The sequence below is a fragment of the Bos mutus genome, chromosome 2 (assembly GCF_027580195.1).
Source record: "Bos mutus isolate GX-2022 chromosome 2, NWIPB_WYAK_1.1, whole genome shotgun sequence".
Classification (NCBI taxonomy): Eukaryota; Metazoa; Chordata; class Mammalia; order Artiodactyla; family Bovidae; genus Bos; species Bos mutus.
In genome coordinates this window covers 63880770-63898327 of record NC_091618.1, presented here as the reverse complement: position 1 = coordinate 63898327, position 17558 = coordinate 63880770, and the positions used below count along the sequence as shown (strand labels likewise).

The 17558-nt window shown below is 47.8% G+C and overlaps 1 protein-coding gene across 7 annotated transcripts in view; it reads left to right on the top strand.

The window, feature by feature from the left end:
- RALB (RAS like proto-oncogene B) overlaps positions 1 to 17558 on the top strand; it is a 75214-nt gene that overhangs the window by 20309 nt on the left and 37347 nt on the right. The window contains exon 1 of one of the 7 annotated variants that reach the window (XM_070389202.1): positions 6571 to 6726. The exons of 4 other annotated variants lie outside the window; for them this stretch is intronic. The gene's annotated coding sequence lies outside the window, so the exon portion shown is untranslated. Of the gene's footprint in view, positions 1 to 6570; positions 6727 to 7105; positions 7315 to 7337; positions 7402 to 17558 lie in introns of those variants that run through there. 2 more of the 7 variants (XM_070389229.1, XM_070389226.1) reach the window with 2 other exon arrangements.

Here is a 17558-nt window from a genome sequence, read left to right as displayed (position 1 = left end):
CAGCGCAGGCCCCTGGAAGGCATTGAGCTGCTAGGGAGGAAAGACTTTCCTTGGCCCTTCTAGGTTCTGGTTGGTCTAAGAGTTAACTAGACAAGGGAGAGATTAGCAAGAGAAATGAAATTTAATTACATACATTCAGGGCCTCTCTAAGCACGTGGAGCCCCAGAACAAGTTAGGTAGTTGAGGGTTAGCCTTTCTAGAGGAGAAGGGGTAGGGTGGGGACTTCAGAGAGGAGGAAGGTATAGTTTCTAGGAAGATGAAACGAGCAAATGTTTGGTAAACAAATGTCTGCTGAGCTGTGCAGTGACATAGGGATGCAGAAGTCCTCTGTTCTGTGTTTTTCTATAGCGGTGGGTCATCCTGCAACAGGTCCTCCTCCATCTGAGTTGTTTTTTTTTTTTGGCCATGCTGAGTCTTCATTGTTGCAGGTGGGCTTTCTTTAGTTGTGGTGCCTTGAGGCTATTCTCGAGTTGCGGTGCACAGGCTGTGTGCACTGTGGTGGTTCACAGGCTCTAGGACACGTGGGGTTCAGTAGTTGCACCACGTAGTGGGCGCTCAGTAGTTGCGGCTCAGTAGTTGCGGTTCACGGGCTCTAGAGCACAGGCTTGGTAATTGTGGTGCACGGGCTTAGTTGCCCAGTGGCATGTGGGATCTTCCTGGGCCAGGGATCGAACCACTGTCCCCTGCATTGCAAGGCAGATTCTTAACCCCTGAACCGCCAGGGAAGCCCTATCTAAGTTCTTTTAAGCAGTTAGGGGGAGGGTCAGAGTCTTTGGCCTTGACTGTTTTTAGCTCAAAATAATCTTCAAGCCAAAGAGACACATTTTGGGTTGGCAAAGTTTGCTCCCCTACACAGCTGACATCACTTATTTCCTCATCCCTCTTCCTAACTCAGGTTTTGGTGTCCTCGTGTCCTTGTCTGCATGCCTAGCTGCCCAGAGCTGGCTAGCTCCATGGGTCTCATGCAGATCAGGAGAATGTCTGGGCTGGGAGAGAGGCAGGGCATGTTCATCCTGTGAGAGGGGGCTGGCTTCCTGGGAGACCGTGGCGGATCGAGCTCAGCACAGGATGCAGGCACTTGGATCTCATTTTCTCCTCACCCTTGTGGGCCTAGCAGCACTCACTCTCCAGGGGTTTTTCTCTGGTTACCTGGAGGTCAGTACTGGATCTTGGCAGTGGTTTTCTGTGCAGTTTCAGAAGCACAGAGCACGTGTCCACAAAGTTGGAAGCGGAGAGCGTGAGCTGGCATGTGGTGGGGTTTAGTCATAATGATGAAGACATTACTTAATGACAAGACAAACTTGTCTTCATTTCTAGGGAGCTAGCTCATGGTAAGCTGTGATGGCAGAAAGATAAGTGCAACTGATTCAACTATTCAAAATAGCAAGGAATCAGTTTTTTCTAACATGTTTCCCATGTGGATTAATTTCTCCTGGAAGATGAAAACATCTCCCCTAGCTAATTCCCTGCAGAGCAATTCCTGGGACACCTGGTTAGTTCCTGCAACTGGGCTGGAGCTGTAGAGACCACATAGGAAAGTGGTAATGGGGAAAGAGAGGTTCTAGATAAAATACTTGGCAAAAGTGGTAGAGATCACACCTGAGAAGTCTTTTTCAATGACAGGAACTAAATTGAACGCGCAAGTCAAGATTTTGAATACATTTGGGAACAAGCAAGCGCCAGGGACTTTTGTTGGTAGCTGCCAGCAGAAGGCTACAAGGGCAAGAAGGCTTGGGACTACTCCCCAGGCTTTGGAAAAGGATCCCAAAAATGCATTACTGGCACCTTGAATGAGAACCCAGGAGCTTAAATCTTTTCCCAGGGAGGGGTAAGTCACTCCATCCTTGTTGTGTAAACTAAAGATCTCTGGTCCTCCCCTAAGACTAAGACTTCAGCTTTTGGTTTTAGACTATGCAAACCCCCAGGAAGGAGTGGGTACCCGCGGAGCAGTCTTTGGTCATTTATTCCTGCATGCAAATGAGCCCCTGAGACCTGTTCCTGAGAAGAGGATGAGGTAGCAGGAAGCGCAGGGCATTGAGAGCTGAGGAAACAGAGAGAGGAAAGATGATGTGAATGCTGGAGATGAACCCTTGTTTGGTTTTGCTTTTACAGTAGATTCTTCCTGTAACCTTCAGTAGGTGAGAATGGCTCCTCACCATCTACAGCTCAGCGGTTCCACTCTTTTTCTAGTGGAAGTGGTCACCAAGTATCCAGGGCCCACCAGGATGCTGTCAGACTCTTTCTAATACCATCTATTTATGTAACACGGCAGCTCATGGCAGAACATAAGCTCTGCTGGCTTATGTTCTAGGAAATAGGCCAGCTGCTCGATCCACAGCCTCCCTCCTTCTGCCTGGCTTTTGAGCACCCGTCTCCCTGGGGTCAACCTCTGGGGGTCCCAACTTCCAGCCTTGCCTCTGCTTTTTCTGGGAGTTGGCAGGAGGATCTTCTTTTTAGTCTTCAGTGCTTTTGCTCCCTTCCTCCTTCGGTCTCCCCAAGTTTCCTGAGGGCAGATTTCTCTTTCCACCTCTGGGCCTGTGGACCTCACTTTGTTTGGACCCCTGTAACAGCCTTCTAACCCCCATGCCCACATCTGCTCCTTATAGCCCATCCTCTACACAGCAGTGAGAGTGGTCTTTCCAGAATCTAAATCAAAGCATGTCACCCTCTGGGCTTGAAACTCCTCAGTGGCTTCGTGTCACAGTTGGAATAAATTCAGTCTCCGTATAACCTGGACGCCCCTGCCTCCCTCTGCCCTCTCGTGGTCTCACTTCCCTCCTGGCCCACGGCTTTCTCTCCACCCTCCCGTCTGTTATCAAAAGGACCACACTTTTTTCTGCCTTAGGAGTTTGTGTAGCTTATTATTCTCAAAACAGTTTCTCCTTCCCCTCACTCCCAACCTTTCCTGGGATTGATTCCTTTGCATCCTTCAGGTCCTAGCTAAAATGTCACCTCCTGAGAGGAACTTTTCTTGATCACTCACTCTAAATTAGAGTTATTTAATTATCTAACTTAGTTTATTATTTGGTTATCTAATTTAAATTAGAATTATCTGGGATTCTCCAGTCGCTTGTCTGTTCACTGGTTCTCTCGTCTCAGTCGTCCGCCAGTACACCCCTAGCTTGGTACACATCAAGGCCTGGCATCAGTCAGAGGAGGCTAAGCTTTGCAGCCAACAAACACCCAGCAGCTCTCAGTGCCTTCAAGCCACAAAGGTTTATTTCTCAGCCACGCTAAATGTTCATTGCAGGTTGGGGTTGGGGGTCAGGGGGTGGGGCAGGGGCTGCTCTCATTGCAGGGGCCTGGGCTGATGGAGCAGCCACACTCCCAGACATTCCCAAGGCTATAGAGATGGGTCTCTCACTGAGAAATTCTCCAACCCAAAATGATCTGTGTGTCACTTTCACTTCCAAATCACTTCGGAGAACTCGGGACATAGTGTCACTCAAGCACAGGGAGTTGGAAGGTCAAGGCTCCCCAGCACCTGGGAAGGAGAAGTGCAAATATACGTCAGACGGTGCTCAAGACTCACACAACACTCAACTGATGCTTTTGGGCGGGGGGTGTGGGGGTGGGAGAGCATCTAGAATGTTCTTTCTGTAGCTGAGAGTGACCTTTAGGGTCCTGTTGGGGATCTTGTATCCCTGCTGTTCAGGCCCCTGGCATGTGGGGAGTCAGGGTTCCCTCAGGAGAAGCTCAGCAGACAAGGGAATCCCCTGAGACCTGACAGGAACAGTCTCAGAGCTTCCAAGGCAGGTTACCTCTCAGAGCTCATCCCCGGTAGGATGTGTTCCCCGGCTGTGTCCTCTGTGAGACAGCTCTTCCTAAAGGGTCCTATAATAGCCTTGAATGTACATCTTGGGGGAGAAGGCAATGGCAACCCACTCCAGTACTCTTGCCTGGCAAATCCCATGGATGGAGGAGCCTGGTAGGCTGCAGTCCATGGGGTCGATAGGAGTTGGATACTACTAAGCGACTTCACTTTCATTTTTCACTTTCATGCATTGGAGAAGGAAATGGCAACCCACTCCAGTGTTCTTGCCTGGAGAATCCCAGGGATGGGGGAGACTGGTGGGCTGCAGTCCATGGGGTCACACAGAGTCAGACACGACTGAAATGACTTAGTAGTAGTACGTCTTGGCCTTTGGTGGCCATCACGGTTGAAGCTAATGTTTGTTAAGCACTCATCAAGTCCCTGGCACTGTACTGAGAGCTGTACAAGTAATCACATTTATATCCTCACGTCTGCAGGGTCCAGAGGCTAACTTCCTAATTACGTCACTGCTAGTTCTGTGATAGAGCTTTCCTCTGAATCTATGCTTCCTGATTCTAAACCTGTGCGCTTAGTCATTACTTTATAGGAAAAGTTTGCATCTGATTCCCCTTCTGGGTTATAAACACTAGACAGCTTCTGTTTTTAAAATTTTTTTATTTTAAAATTTATTTTATTGAAGGACAGTTGATTTACAACATTGTTTTAATTTCTACTGTACAGCAAACTGACTCATTTATGCAGGTGTATACATTTTTTTTCGTATTCTTTTCCATTATGGTTTATCACACGATATTGACTATAGTTCCCTTGCTATACAGCAGGACCTTTGCTGTTTATCCATTCTGTATATAATTCTTTGCATCTGCTAACCCCAAACTCCCACTCCATCCCCTTGGCAACCACAAATCTGTTCTCTATGTCTGTTTCTGTTCAATTGTGTCACAAATTTAGATTCCACATATAAAAGTGATATCATATGGCATTTGTCTTTGACTTACTTCACTTAGTATTATTATCTTTATCCTTTTTGTGAAGTCTCCTACCTTATCCCTCATAGCATCCAGCAGAATTTCTGTCATATAATGAGCAGGCAAAATAAGACTTTATGGAGAAGGAAATGGGAACCCACTCCAGTATTCTTGCCTGGAGAATTCCATGGACAGAGGAGCCTGGTGGGCTACAGTCCATGAGGGTCACAAAGAGTCGGACACGACTGAGCAACACACACACACACATATAAGACTAATGTGTATGAGAAGGACAAAACAGACTACTTAAGATAGTAGGGTAACACTAGGATAGTCTCATGACATTTTGTTGTTGTTAAGCCCCTTAAAGACTAAGTAAAAGCTTCTGTGCTTTTTGCTTCAGCTCTTGATAGACTGTCTGAATCTGTTTGTTGCTTATACATAGCAATTTAATCACAGCACAAAGCCTCTCATAATACACACAGCACCCTGATGTATAATTATCAGTAAGGAAAGAATTAATTATACCGATGCTAGCTACTGTGGATATAAAATTGAACAAGAGATAGTTTCCATCCCTAGAGATTATGGATCAGATCAGTCGCTCAGTCGTATCCGACTCTTTGCAACCCCATGAATCGCAGCACACCAGGCCTCCCTGTCCATCACCAACTCCCGGAGTTCACTCAGACTCACGTCCATCGAGTCAGTGATGCCATCCAATGGCCATCTCATGCTCTGTCTTCCCCTTCTCCTCCTGCCCTCAATCCCTCCCAGCATCAGAGTCTTTTCCAATGAGTCAACTCTTCGCACGAGGTGGCCAAAGTACTGGAGTTTCAGCTTTAGCATCATTCCTTCCAAAGAAACCTCAGGGGCTGATCTCCTTCAGAATGGACTGGTTGGATCTCCTTGCAGTCCAAGGGACTCTCAAGAGTCTTCTCCAACACCACAGTTCAAAAGCATCAATTCTTCGGCACTCAGCCTTCTTCACAGTCCATACATGACCACAGGAAAAACCATAGCCTTGACTAGACGAACCTTTAAGCGGTCATTTAAACAAGTAATTGCTATAGGGTGTGTGATGGACATGCCGTGAGGTTTTTGTGGGACCAGTGGGGCCAAAAATCCTACGGAGGCAAGTGGAGTGAGGGTAGGACTCAGCTCTAGGAATGGGCGGTTAGGAAAATCAACCCAAACCCTATTTGGATGCAAAGAACAAGTTCCCCGGCTTTGGAGGACCTTAACGGGGACATACTGTGGGTGTAAAACCTATCGGCCCACTGAACTTGCTGCATCAAGGCTACGGCTGGGGTGAGAATTCCAGCCCCTGTACGTCACCTGGGCCAAGTTATTGCTGGCACCGACAGCCGCATTACTGCTAATGGGGTGTTATCAGCCTGGCGAGTCCCGGCGGCAGGCGGAGGTCCCGCCTCGGGATGCCCTGGTCCGCGCGTCCCGCGCCGCCGCATCGTGATTTACTTTGGTTTCTCTATATCAGACCTGACCCTCCCTTATGCTTTCCAGGGCTCTGGCCTCGCCCTGACCTAAACCCACGGCGGGAACACCCTGGCCACCACACCCAGCGTCCCCAGACCGGCTGGGATGCCTTCACCTCAGCAGCGGTCACGTGCAGCGCGTCCGCCCTGTACAGGAAGAAGCGGAGGTGGGCGGGGCCAGGGTGTCGAGCCCGCCCTTCCCGCCCTAGTCTTGGAAGTTCCGCTTCAGATTGGCTACTACGCTCGCGAGGGGCGCGGCCTCCGGGGGGTCGGGCAGGAGCGGAAGGCAGGGCGCGCTCTGGAGGGGCGGGGTTGCCTAGGCGACGCCGGGCGCGCGCTCAGGGGTGGGGAAGCCGGCAGGCTGCTCAATGACAAATCGGCGGGGCCCGGCTGGGGTCCGGCCCCCAGAGGAGGCGAAGAAGCGGGCGGAGCCGGTTTAAGGGCAGGGGCGGGTGCGGACGGCCAGGCGGCGCGGGACGGGTCCCAGGTAAGGGTGTCCGCGCTCCAGGGGGCCCCCCTCAGGCTAAGTGGGGCGCGCGCGGGGAGCGGGTGCGCGTCCCGGGCCAGTGGCCTCTACTCCCAGTTCCGCGCAGGTCTGTGGCCCAAGGGCGACCTGGCGGTGGCGGCCCTACTCGGACGAGGATTGGGGTGGGTATCCTCCCAGACCCGCTTGGGGCCGAGGAAAAAGGGGCGGCGCCCCGCCTTTCCCCCCTCCCCCCAACCCCCGAGCCTGCCACTTCTTCCCTTTTCCTGCAAGTGGCCTCTGCCTCCATTTCCTGCCCTTCGGGCCTCCTGCCAAGGATGGTCCACTTCCTCAGGCCCTTAGTCGCTGCCGTGGTCTGGGCGAGTCTGTGAATGTTGCAAAAACTTGTTAGTGCTTTAGGAACTTGGCCGTGGACTGACCCGGGGCCGCTCTTCGGAAGTCGTGTGGTCTCTTTGCGGACTTGGTTTGGTCCTGTGTTGCAGACGAGCTTGAGTTTGCCCCTACCCGTGGCTCCTTCCCGAGAGGGGCCGGCGTTGGGCGGCTTCTCCTCGGGCGCACCTGAACCTGCCCGTGCTTCTCTTCTCGCCCCCGGTAGGTCTAGGAGGTCATCCGTGGTGGATTCAGACGGCTAGTGGCAGCAACAGCTGCACCCAGGCTCGTATCCGTGTTCTTTTTCAGGTAAATCTAGAAACGATGAACCTCGTTGCTTTCAGGTGATTCTTGTGGAGGGAAGCTCTCCTGTCTGGCGGATTCATTTAGAATTGCCAGTGAGGGAGACTTGGCTGATTGCTCTCATTGGAGTTATCTGTGACTTGGTCTCAACCTTCGTAGAACAGTGAACTTTCTGCTTTGTCCTGGTCTCCTAACCTCATTTGGGGCGGGGCGGGGGGGGGGGGAGGATTAGGTTTTGAGGATGGATAGTGGGTACTAATGATCGGAGGGGATAGGGTATCTTTTCACTGGGTGAATGACCCATGTTATAAGCACGACAGTAAGATTCTTGGATGTAAGAATTCAAACAATTTAAGGCAATGGTCCTTCAACCTGGAGCAGTATCATTGGAATATCAGATATGGGCTGAGCATGAAAGGTAGCATTGAAAATTGGGAAGAACAGGAGGGTCCAGATTCTGAAACTTGATTTGCTGTGTGATCTTGAGCAGGGCTTTGCCTTTCTCTGTGCTGCAGAGTCCACAGCTGTGAAAAGGTGATAATAGCTGACCTACTTGTTAGTATTAAACAAAGTAAGGAATGTTTGAGGTGCTGTTTGTGGTAGTGGGGGTAGATGGTTGTTGGGGTGGGAAAAAGGCCACGGACACACATCTCTTCTGTGTGGTTTCAGTTGGGACAGCTAGTCTGTCTTCTGACCCCATCTGGGTCTTTCCTTCCTTTCTATTCATGTTATTTTCCCCTGGAAACAGTGGGTATTCTGATCTGAGATATGAGCAAGATTTCCCAACTTTGCCAAAGGAGTAGAACCTTTCCCAAGATTTAGTGTGAAAAAGAGTGGAGGGATAAGTTAATTAGACACTTTATTGTGTGTGTGTGTGTGGTGGGAGATATAGGACTGGACATCTAAAGATAGGAAAAGAGAATTAGAGCTGTAAATTTGGTTTCAGTGAGTCTTGGTAGAAGGTGGAAGAAGTGTAAAAGTTCTGATTTCTTGCCTTAATTCAAGGTTCTTGCCTTGGCCCAAGATTAGCTTGAGATGCTGGAAATTTTTAAATCACCCAGTTGAGACAATTCTTTGTGCTACATCACCCCATCCCACAATACTTCTTTGCATTCAGTTACTTAATTCTTATCCACTTAGTGGATTTGTGGATGTTAGAAACATAATTGGAGCTGTTCTCTGAAAGCTAAATGTGGAGACAGTGTAACAACCTAGAAGGACAGTACTAAGTAGCCCGGGAGCTGTAACTTGTCTCAGGGTGATAGCAAGAGGCCCACTTTTCACTGGCTCCAATTACAGATCGCCCTTGGTTTAGGGTGAGGTATGTCCTGGTAAACGCATCATAGGTTACAAATATCATAAGTCAAAGATACATTTAATACACTTCTGAACCTCATCGCTTATTCTGGTCCACCTTAGACCTGCTCAGAGCACTCCTCAGCCTCCATTTGGAAAAAAATAACCTAACACAAAGCCTGTCTTGTAGTGTTGAATATCTGATGTAACCTATTGAATTCTGTATTCAGAGTGGAAGGCAGACTGGCTTTGTGGGTTTGGAGGGTATGGACTGTTCTGTATCAGTTGTTCACCCTCATGATCCTATGTTGAATGGGGCTGTGGCCCATCATCACAGGAGAGGGTCTTTTTTTTTAATTGCAGTATAGATGGTTTACAATGTTGTGTTGGTTTCAGGTGTACAGCACAGTGATACATATATATATACACACACACATAAAAAATATATACACATATATACATGCATATATGGAGAAGGGAATGGCTACCCACTCCAGTATTCTTGCCTAAGAATTCTATGGACAGAGGAGCCTAGTAGGCTACAGACTATGGGATTGCAAGAGTTGGACACAACTGAGCGACTAACACACACATATACTTACATATATATATTCATCTTCAGATTTTTCCCATTAAAAGTTACTGCAAGATATTGGATATATAAGTACCCTATGCTATACAGTAGGAGCTTGTTGTTTATCTGCTTTATATGTAGTCGCGTATATATGTTAATCCCAACCTCCTAATTTGTCTCCCCTTCCCCTCCCTCCCCTACGTCACCCTCCCTTTTGGTAACCATAAGTTTGTTTTCTATGTCTGTGGGTCTGTTTTGAATATAAGTTCATTTGTATTATTCTTTAAGATCCCCCCATAACTGATATCATGTGGTATTTGTCTTTTTCTGTCTGTCTTACTTCACTTAGTATGATAATCTCTAGGTTTGTCCATGTTGCTGCAAATGAGGTTATTTCATTCTTTTTATGGCAGAGTAGTATTCCCCTGTATATATGTGCCACATCTGCTGTATCCATTCATTTTCCCATGGACATATAGCTTGTTTCCATGCCTTGGCATGGAAATTAATAGTTAATGGAAGTTAATAGTGCTGCTGTGAACATAGGAGTGCCTGTATCTTTTTGAATTAGTTTTCTCTGGATATATGCCCAGGAGTGGGATTGCTGGATCATATGGTAGTTCTATTTTTAGCTTTTTAAGGAACCTCCATACAGTTTTCCATAGTGACTGCACCAATGTATGTATAATCCCACCAACAGTGTAAGAGGGTTCCCTTTTCTCCACACCCTCTCTGGCATTTTATTATTTGTAGACTTTTAAATGATGGCCATTCTGACTGGTGTGAGATGATTGTAGCTTTGATTTTCATTTCTATAATAATTAGCAATGTTGAGCATCTTTTCATGTGCTGGTTGGCCATCTGTATATCTTTTGGGGAGATATGTCTATATAGGTTGTCTGCACACAAGAGAGTATCTTACTGTATATTGCTAGCCCAGAAAAAGATCAAAATTCAAAATTTGAAGTATGGTTTCTACTGAACATATATTGCTTTTATACTATCATAAAGTTGAGAAATCGTAGGTTACCTCCTAAGTTGGGGGCTGCCTGTACCTCTCAACAAACAGCCCATTGGATGTTTTTCTGAAGTGAATGCAAGTTGCTGAGGAGTCTGAATGAAGGAGAACTGAGCAAGTACCAGAGAAAATGAAGCTATTCTCACCATACCGGGAAGCCTGGGGGGAGGTGAGGAGGAGGAAGGAAACTGGTATTCATTGAGCATTAGATGTCTGCTCACACAGACCCCCTGATCTGACTAATGGCAGCTGAGTATCTGGTCTTGGACACTTGACCATGAGCTGTCTCCTTTTGCTCCTCATTTTTTGGTTCCTGTGAATACAAATATGGGTGAGTATGTACATATTCTTGGATGGTCCAAAAAGTAGAGGGGCAAAGAAGGCAAGAGGACGTGGGAGCTTTTGGGTGAGTGAGAGTAGGAAGAATGGAAGAGAATGTGAATGCTGCTTGTCAAAGAGGGTAGGTGCTTGTGGTTACCATAGCAACCACAGAATGCAAACCCGGTCTCAATTTCATGTTTATGTTACCCTTAAAAAAAAAAAAAGCAAGTGCTTATTGTTTTCCTGGGTGTTCTCTGTTACTGCTATAGACAAATCTTTGAGTTTTTGCCATTAGAAAAATTGAAACCTAAATGCAGAAACAGGTGTTATTAATTGATAATTGTTAGGGACTTCCTTGGTGGTCCAGTGGTTAAGACTTATCCTTCCAATGCAGCTCCCCTGGTTGGGGAGCTAAGGTCTCACATGCTGCATCGTCAAAAAGCCAAAACATAAAGTAGAAGCAATCTTGTAATAAATTCAATAAAGACTTTAAAATGGTCCACATTAAAAAAAAAAAAAAAAAACTTAAAAAAATAGGTAATTGCTAGTACGTTGTTGTTCTTTGTTGCTTTTGTCAGTGCCTTGTGGGCAATTTTAATATAGTATGTTTTAGGCCCACTGATTGGGAATTAACATACAGAATATTAAGTTCGATCTGATCCAAATTAAAATATTGATACTCCAAGCTATGTAATTTTGCTTGGTATATGAGTTGAAGGAAATAGAGTAGTTTGGCCTTGTGTGACTGCCTACCTCTAAAGTTTATCTTTTGAATGAATTTTCTAGTGCTGTGTAATAAATTGCCCCAAATTTAGCAGCTTGAAACAACAGACATTCATAATCATACAGTTTCTGGAATCTGGGAACAGCCTGGCTGGGTGCTTTTGTTCAGAGTCTCTGCCGAGGTTGTGGTCACTGCCCCAGGGTGGGGCACTCACATGGCTGTTGGGTGGAGGCCTCAGTCCTTACCAAGTGGCCGCCCTACAGGACTCTTCACAACTTGGGAGCTCGCTCTCTTTCTCCTGAGAGCAGGTGATCTGAGAGGGAAAGGGAGGATGATCAGGCTGGAAAATGTGGTAACCTGGTACCTAATCTGGAAGTATACCATCGCTTCTGCCAGCACACAGACCAGCCCGGTGCATTGTGGGAGTGGACTGCACTTTGGAAGCTTAAGGACCATTAGCATTCTTGGACACTAGCTTCAATGGTTTCTTTTTGAAGGTTTTGTTTCATGTGCTTCCTGAAGTCTGTACCACAGGAGATTAAAATGCAGCTGGATTACTATTCTAGAACTTTTAATGTTATACTTGAAACTTTATGTTCTTTCTTCTTGTCCTTCATAATCAGATGCTAGGATTAATTAGCCAAATATTCAGTAGCTTTGGAAATTAGAAATTAAAATCTTGCTAGTTCCTAAACCAAATGGAACATCTGAAGTTCTTTTTTTTTTTAACCCTAAAACAAATTGGTTAAAAATGATTGCCAAAATGATGATCTTGATGAACAGCATAAAATTAGTCATTAATCATCTGTGTATTTTTTAAACATAAAACTCACTGGCAAAGTAGCTGAAAAAGTCTCAGAGAACCTGGGTGATTGGGTACAAGGCTGTTTATTAAACACTTCTTCCTACCCTTACATATGTGTGAAACTTTCCACAATAAAAAGTTTTGTTTTTTTTTTAAAGGGGGCAGGGAAGAGGCATAATCACAAGAAAAAGTGCTTATAGAGCCCTGACACTAAGACCAGTAAATAAACTATGGCATTCCAGGGTAAAAAAAAAAAAAAGCCACTCTTCCAATTACCTTAAATCTTTGGACAGTATTTGCCTAGCAATTCTTCATTTCTCTCTGAAACACTGTGGTTGCTCTGCTCAATTGTGTTCAGCTCATTGTGACCCCAGGGACTGTAGCCAGCTAGGTTCTTCTGTCCATGGAATTTTCCAGGCAAGAATACTGGAGCAGGTTGCCATTTCCTCCTCTGGGGAATTTTTCCCTACCCAGGGATTCAACTCGTGTCTCCTTCGATTCCTGCATTCACAGGTGGATTCTTTACCTACTGAGCCATTTGGAAGGTCTAACACGTTTTAATTATCCACCTGGAGAGAAGGGCCTCATTCTTTTAGTTTCTCAGTGAAATCTTTCTGGAGTGTCTGTCTGTGGAGACAAGGATTTAGGGACCCCGAGCCAGAAGCCTGAGTCAATGATCTGCATATTTTTCCTGTCTTTAAAAATTCTATGATTCTAATGCTTTGATGTGACAAATATCCTTTGACTCAAGCATATTTATAACAAGAAGCTTCATAAATCATGTTAAACTGTAATTTCAGAAAATGAAGTCCTCTGAGAATTGCTTTTGTTCATTCCAACCTAGTTCAAGGCTGTTAAGAGTCACCAGGAGGCAGACTGGAGAAGTCAGCACAATTTGCCTTTCCTTTCTCCCTGTTTTTGGCCCCTTTCCCATCCGCTGCCCTAATTTATGAGCTAGTATCTTCATCTCCTCTTATCCTGCCTCTCCCATCATCCCCCTCCTTCCTCCCACCCCCTTCCGCTAGTAAAAACAGGAAAAGGTCTGTGGCCAGTCATTCACTGTGCATGAGTTGATCCCATCGTAGGGATGGATGGATTTCAGCCAGAGGGGTACCTCTGCTCACCCTCGCATATTAAGCCTTTTAAAAATCTCAAGTTATATATATTTGTTCATTAACTGTGCCATTTTTTAACTCCTAAAAAAATTGGTTCTACACCCAATTCCAATGTGGGTTGTGTGTGTGGGGTCACATCACTGAGGAATTCTCTGACCCCAGCAGGGTGTCCTGCAGATCAACTCACCCGTGACACTCGCTACCCAGAGGCAGCATCAGACACCACAAGTCAAGGACTCAGTCCCACAGGACTGGCCACATTTCATAGTCACAGGTCCAGGCTGTGTATCTGCCCAACCGCCTACAACTTGGAGGTACCCACAACACCCTGACTGGATTTCACATGCCAGTCACAAGCCCAGTCATCATCTGTACGCCTGACCCACTGGCTTTCGACTACAGGGTCTCAAAACCCTCTGCTTGGGTTTGGTTAATTTGCTGAAGTGGCCCACAGAACTCAGCAGACCCGTTTAATCACTAAATTACCACTTTATCACAGAGGATGTTCGCAAGTATGAATCAGTAGCCAAGTGAAGAGGTTCACAGGACAGGGTCCTCGTGGAGTTTGGAGGCTCCCATGGTGACTTGCTCCGCTACCTGGAAATTCTCCTGACCTCACCTTTTGGGTTTTTATCAAGGTCCCGTTCCATAAGCATGGCTCATCACATCATCAGCTGCTGGTGGTAGATTCAGCCTCCAATCCCCACCTCCCCAGAAATCAGGGGGTGGGGCTGAAGGTTCCAACCATCTTTGCAAGGTCAGTTCCCCTGGTGTCCTGAGGTGGAGCCCCAAAATCAGCTTGTAGGTGTGCCCCAGTTGTGGTCCTCAGGGACTTGTTGTGAACAATGAGGTGATCATTTCACCTTTATACCTCTGAGTTGGTTTCAGGAACTGAGGACAGGACCAGACATAACGACAGACGCTCCCCCTGCTCTCGTCACTCAGAAAATTCCAAGAGTCAGAGCGGTGAGCCAGAAACTGTGGACAAAGACCAGCTGCACATGAGCATGGGTTTCCCTGGTGGCTCGTTGGCAAAGAATCTGCCTGAAGTGCAGGAGACCCAGCTTTGATCCTGGGTCAGGGAGATCCCCTGGAGGAGGGAATGGCAACCCACTCCAGTATTCGTCCCTAGAAAAACTCTGCGCCTAGCGAGCTACAATCCATGGGGTCGAAAAGATATCCATGGATATCCATGGATACCACTGAGTGACTAACACTTTCACACATGAGCACTTTAATTAGGTTATCTGAATGACCAAATATATATCCTTTATGCTATGCTAAGTCACTTCAGTCGTGTCCGACTCTGTGTGACCCCATAGACAGTAGCCTACCAGGCTCCCCCGTCCCTGGGATTCTCCAGGCAAGAACTCTGGAGTGGGTTGCCATTTCCTTCTCCAATGCATGAAAGTGAAAAGTGAAAGTGAAGTCGCTCAGTCATGTCCGACTCTTAGCGACCCCATGGACTGCAGCCCACCAGGCTCCTCCGTCCATGGGATTTTCCAGGCAAGAGTACTGGAGTGGGGTGCCATTGCCTTCTCCAATATCCTTTATAACTCACATATCATAACCTCCTAAGTAGGTCTAAAGTCCGGTCACCTTTCCTGTGTCCACTGTCGTTCCCTCAGGCCAGGCCTTCTGGCCCCACCCTGCCCCTCCTCATCAACTCTGGGCCCCTCTGCTTTTCTACACTATAGCTACAAGGACCTCAACAGGCAAGTCTAATCGTGTCACCCATTTGCTTGTGACACTTGGAAGGCTTTTCTGTGCTCTCGGCAGAAGGTCTAACATCTCTAAACTGCTGAGCCCCTGGTCCCGCTTTCCTCTCCAGCTTCATCTCATGCCGGGCTCCGCCTCTCCCTTTCTGCTCCAGGCAGCCCTGAGGGCCTTTTTTCAATTTCCTGACAGTACTGTGTGTCTTCTTGCTTCTGGTCCCCCTAAAATCAGGATGAGAAGCGGAGAGTGTGTGAGAGGGATCCTGCAGGGCAGCACTTGGCAGACCCTGCAAACTGGAAGAAGGCACACAGGCCGGAAGGTGCCTCCCGGTCTTGGGGGCCTGGTGGGTGGAGAGTTTGGATTTCATTCACACTGAGCCATTAAAGGGCTGTGGACACACAGCAGGGACTGCATGAAGATGTTGCAGAGGGCTGAAATGGCGATAAGAGGTCAACTGGGAGGTTGTGACTGGTCAGTAGTTGGTGGGCGGGCCGAGCTGTGGCAGAGGAGGTGGAGGAAGCAGGTGGCTTTGGGTGGAGTCAGTAGAACTGATCATGAATTCAGTTGGGGAAGGAGCAAGGGGAATCAAAGGTGACTCATGTATTTGGCTTTAATGATGAGACCTGGATATGATTGGATATGGGGAATGGAGGAGGAGTAGGTTTTAACGTGGCAGGGTAGCAAGAGTTGTACTTTGAGAAAGTACTTTGAGAAAGTTTGAGATTCTTGTGAGACACCCTCCCTGAGAGAGGCAGCACAAGGCAGAGGGGAGTGAGTGAGTCTGGAGGTCAGGAGCGCACTCCGGCCCGTGTTCTGAGAGTTTGGGGCTGCCGATGAAGCTGCTGAGACAAATGGGATCCCCGAGGGGAGAGTCTAGAGAGGTGAGGGGGAGACTGAGCTCTGGGGGCAACTAACACTAGGAAGCCAGGTAGGGAAGGAACGCCTGGTAGGAGCCTCTGCTGGTGCCACTGCTGCCAGAGGAACAGCAGGTGCCGTGAGAGGTGCAGGGTGCAGAGGCCCGAGGGAGACGGAGAGGGGTCTGTGGGTGGTCCACTAGGGGCCTTCCCCTTCTGGGCACGGTTTTGTTCCAGTTGCTACAGCTCATTTTAAAAGAACTGGAGAGGATTGGTGAGGAGGAAGGAATGCTTTGATTGGAGTTTGCAATGTGGAGTTTATTGGTGACCTTGATGGGACGGGTCTCCTTGAAGCTGTGCTGGGATGGATTAGAAGGGATGTCGTACATAAAAGTGTGAGGGAAGAAACACTGGACTCTGCTATTCAGAGTGGGGTCTGGGGCTGGAGCAGCGTCTCGGGGGCCGAGCAGTACAGAAGCCTGGGCTCCACCCCAGACCTGCTGCATCCGATGTGCCTTTGAACAAGATTCCCTGGTAATTTGCCTGGGAGGCACCGGTCCAGATGACCAGGCCTGCAGAGAACTTGTGTCACTGCCTAGAGGGACAGATGGGGACCAAGGGGGTGTGTTTAGGATGCAGGTTAAACAGAATGTGTCTGTGTGCTGTTGGAGAGGACCCTGTAGGGATTAAAGGCTGATTAATGATGCAGAAGAAAGAGGATGACGGCAGAATGACGTTCTTGGGCATGGGGGTGGGGCAGCACGGTGTCCAAAATCTGTGCAAGGCTGGCCTCTGCTGAGAGCAGGAGATGAGGAGGGAGCGGGCACAGGTGCTGGTAGATTTGGAGGTGAACAGTGGCCTCTGGGGAGATACGGTAAGGTCACTGGTGGAGAGCTAGCATGGGGAGGGCCTGGGGAGCCTCGCAGAGAGATTTCTGGGAGTGTAGAGTGAACGCTGGCTCCTGGTGTGTGATCATAAACACACTGAAGGTGACGCTTCCTAAGGCTGGCTGAGTGACTTTCTTTCCCGCTCCAGCAACATTTGCACACCAGGCGCAGGTGCTGGGAAGGATCGTGAGCCAGGGGAGGGAGGAGACCGTATTTGCAGGAGGGACTTGGGGCCTCAGGCCCGGCAAAGAGGAGAATGGGCCCATGGCGGGGTGGGGCACCTGGGGAAGCTGCAGGAGTCCAGTGTGCCCGAGTTCAGAGATGGAGGTGGCAGCCGGCAGGCACATGAGCCAGTGAGCTAGTAGGTAGAGGCTGGGGCAGGACGGTTAGAGGAGAGGACACTGACGATGGCGATGCCCGGCCATGGGGTAGCTTTGGCTCCTTGGCTAATTTCTCTCTCAAGATTTTTCTAGGATATCAGAGGGATATTCAGAAAGCAAAGTGCTTACTGAGAGCCAGGTATCATGATAGGTGTTTTCTTGTTTTTTTCATAATGACCCTGAGGATACCGATCTCCTGTGTATTTTATACATTAGACTGAGGCTGAAAAAGGCAACTTAACCAAGGTCATTAACTCCCTTGGGGCAGGCTTCAGACTTTAAGCTGAGCAGTTTTTTCTCCTGATCCACACTGCAGTTGGTATATAGCTACAACAACAACAAACAATAAAAAGACAATTGTGGTAAAATATACATAAAATTTACCATTTTAATAATTTTTACGTGTATAGTTCAGTGGCATTAAGTACATCATATTGTTGTACAGTCATCAACAGTATTCTGTCTCCTAAAAT